Source organism: Podarcis vaucheri (assembly GCF_965113315.1).
Source record: "Podarcis vaucheri genome assembly, chromosome: 15".
NCBI lineage: Eukaryota > Metazoa > Chordata > Lepidosauria > Squamata > Lacertidae > Podarcis > Podarcis vaucheri.
Window position 1 is genome coordinate 30,406,171 of NC_138753.1, and position 3,892 is coordinate 30,410,062.

A 3,892-nucleotide genomic window follows, 5' to 3' on the forward strand; every position below is an offset into this window, starting at 1 on the left:
GTGGCTCTGGCTTCTCTCTGTGGGCTTTAGCTGTCCTACCTGCCCTTGCTCTCTGTGGGAGCTGCTGGTCTCGCCCAGGCCTTCCATGTGTGAGCTCTGCTGTGACTAGAAGGTGCCTGGCCCTCATTCCTCCCCACACCAGTGGTGGACCTTGGGCTTTCAAATTCCAGCTGTGCCCTGTGCAATGCCAAAATTTGGTGGCCTCCTGCCTCTCACCTTACATTCCACATCATAGTTGCAGCCCCTGTGAGGCACTTTGCATTGCAACCAAAGTGGCTGCACTCACTCCCCTAAATCAACCTCTGCTAACACCCTCAACACTTGCCCTGCCCAGGGTACCTCCTGCCCAGTGCCCAGATGGGCCCCCTCTCTCCCCAATAAAGTAAGAAAAAGCTGAGAGGCAGAACTGTTTTGCAGAAGTTGCAGCCCCCCTCCATTCACTCTGTCAAACCCGGCACAACATCCAGGTATTTGCCACAGAGCCTAGGACTTGCCGATCAGAAGGTCGGCGGTTCGAATCCCCGCAACGGGGTGAGCTCCCATTGCTTGGTCTGTGCTCCTGCCAACCTAGCAGTTCAAAAGCACGCCAAAGTGCAAGTAGATAAATAGGTACCGCTCCAGCGGGAAGGTAAACGGCGTTTCCATGCACTGCTCTGGTTCGCCAGAGGTGGCTTAGTCATGCTGGCCACATGACCCGGAAGCTGTACACCGGCTCCCTCGGCCAATAAAGCGAGATGAGCGCTGCAACCCCAGAGTCGGTCACGACTGGACCTAATGGTCAGGGGTCCCTTTACCTTTTACCTTGCAGAAAGCACCCAGCCCTTTTCCTTTGCTTTGAGATAGGACTCCCTCAGTGCAAGGGATGTGGCACCTCCTCAGGAAGCAGTTCACTGGTATTGATTCTGGGCCAGACCAGGACAATTTTCTGCCTGAGGCAAAGGACAAGATGATGCAACCCCACACCCTGTTCCAGAAACAGAAGCCAACCATTTTGGTAGCCGAATCTTTCTTCAACACCAGAGGAGGATAAGGAGATCTTGCCCTCCACTGCATCAGAGGGGAGGAAGCGAGCTTAAGGGGTGCACACACAGTTCTCTCCTCCTCTACCACCTCACTGCCACCCCCAGCACCTGCTGCCAAATGATAGGGCCGGCCCTCAGATAATTAATTCAAACACAAAATGTTCGGCAAAAGAGTCATGCACTGCAGGGGGTTGGACTAGATAATCCTTGTGACTCCTTTCAACTCTACAATTCTATGAAATGTATGATAGGGTTGGCTGGCTGCAGGCAGCAACGAACTGCCTACCAGGAGGACTAGCATACAGGGCAGGCTGGAGGAGTGGTGAAAAAACATCAGTTGTTGCTTGCAGAAGACCCTCTCCCTTTGCCACTCTTGATTTCTGGAAAAAGAAAAAAAAAACTGCTTGGTTTGGGATGCATCCCCAACCTGCAGCCCTCCAGATGTTTTGGCCTACAACTCTGATGATCCCTAGCTAACAGGACCAGTGGTCAGGGATGATGGGAATTGTAGTCCAAAACATCTGGAGGGCCGAAGGTTGGGGAAGCCTGATGAATCTCTTCCAGGATTAGGGGAAAGGGGACAATTACCAAAAAGTTCAGCAGTCAAATTGGACTTCCTAAAGGAAGTAACTTTTCAAAAATGAGGGGAATGGTAAAAAGGAAGATGAAAGGGAACATCAAGAGGATCAAATAATAGATGTTTAGCTAGGATGCTTATTGGAGATCAGGAAATGGCCTACCAGGGCCAAGAGGACAGCAACACTGTTAATGAGCAGAGTTAAGGAAGCTATTGGAGGCAAGAAAGCTTTCTTCAGAAAATGCGGATCTTGTCGAAATGTGAAGAACAAAAATGAGCACCAACTTCGGTAAAAGGGTTGCAAGCAGACAATAGGGGATACCAAAAAGGAATACAAGCACATTGTGAAAAACATAAAGGCCAACAGCAACAAAAAATACATAAATACATCAGTAGCAGGAGGCACTGTTCCAGTTTCACTTGCCCCCTCCCTCCCTTTTGCCATGCTAGGAGGAAGCTAGCTGGACCACTGGCCTAGTGCTACATATGAACAAATGCTTCTCTCAATCAAACCAAGAATAAATAGGGATGCATCTGAGCACCAGTTGTTGGGGAGCATGGCTGGGGACATCCTGCCTGTGGGCATCCCAAAAAAGACACCTGGTTGGCCTTTGTGAGAACAGGATGCTGGACAAAATGAGCCTTGGCTGGATCCAGCCTCAGGGCTGCTCTTATTTATTCATTTTTGCTCTTGGAGCGCAAAGCCTGCAAAGCTGCCTACTGTCAAAATTGGGGGTAGGATGGGGACATTTAAAGACATTAATGGGGAGAACACGGGGGCCCTTTTTGCGAGCTTCCCAGAGGAATCCAGTAGGTGGAATACTGGACTAAGAAGAGGCCCCACTTTGATCTGAGCTAGCAGGGCGTTTCTGAGATAGAATCTCAAAAGCTTCCCTTGCTAGACAATTCCATGCACGCTGGTGCCACCTGCTGCTGCTTGGTTGCAGCGTTGCACTTTTGCTAGGCTGAGCCACCTCAAGGGAAGAGTGCTGTGCCATGGACTGTGCATGAAGCACACAGGGAACAACACCGGAAACGGCTTTGGATTCTTCATCTTAAGTGGACTGCAAAGGTCTGGGGTGCTCCTGTGGCTGACTGGCTGACTGGCCCCCAGCTTCTGTCTAGTGCTGGAGAAGCACAGCATGGTTAGCTTGAGCCTGGGATGGACGTTGTGGTTCAAAGCAGAGAGCAGAAAAGCAACCTGACAGAGCCATCAGTTGCTCCACTGAAGGTACTCAGGCCAAGTTCACAGCAGAGTGATGTAAGAGCATCAGAGGAGCCTGGCTGCAGCTGGAACGGGCCAAGTGAGGCCCATTTAGTCCAGCATTGTGATCTCACACTGGCCAACCAAATGCCTCCTATGGGAAGCCCAAAAGCAGGACCTGAGCGCAACAGAACCGCCTCCCCCCAGGTTACCAGCAACTCAAATTCAGAAGCATTACTGACTCACAGTCACTGGAGGTAGAGCACAGCTGCCATGACTAGTCGGATAGTCTTATTTTCCATGAATTTATCTGATCCCCTATTAAAGCCATTCATTGGAGGGAATCACTGACACTTATGGGAGTGAGCTTCATGAAGAAGTACTTTCTTTCGTTTGCTCTGAATCTTCCCGCAAGCATCATTGAATGTCCACTATTATGCAAGAGGGAGGAAAAGCTTCCGTGCATAATGTTACACACATCTCTATCATGTCCCCCCCTTTTTTCTGAACTTAGTCACCTTCTCTGTAAACTAAAAGGCTGCAAATGTTTTAACATTTCTTCCTAGGAGAGTTGCTCCAGCCCCTTGACCATTTGGTCACCCTTTTCTGAGCCCTTTCAACTCTACAATATCCATTCTGAGGTGAGGGGACCAGAACTGTCCATGTGCAGTCACACCATAGATTTGTAGAACACCATCGTTGTATTGGTTTAATTTGCAATTCACTTCCATAAAATTTAACATAATGCTTGGTTGGAATAAAAATACTCAAAGCTGTTTGCTTTGAATGGCAGGTGTAGGTTGTGCACTTTTCTTTGCTCAGGACCTTGTGAGCCTAAGGGTGGGGCTGTTCAGGCTCAGTTCCAGGTGCTATTGCAAAAGCTGAAGTCAGTTCTTCCTGTTGGCTTCCAACAGTGGTGGCATCTCAAGTATCAGTGGCTCCCTCTGCGATGCCAAAACCCGGCATCCCCCTGCCTCTCACCTTCTTTTGAATTACAGATAGGTAGCCGTGTTGGTCTGCCATAGTCAAAATAAAAAAATTCTTTCCAGTAGCACCTTAAAGACCAACTAAGTTAGTTCTTGGTATGAG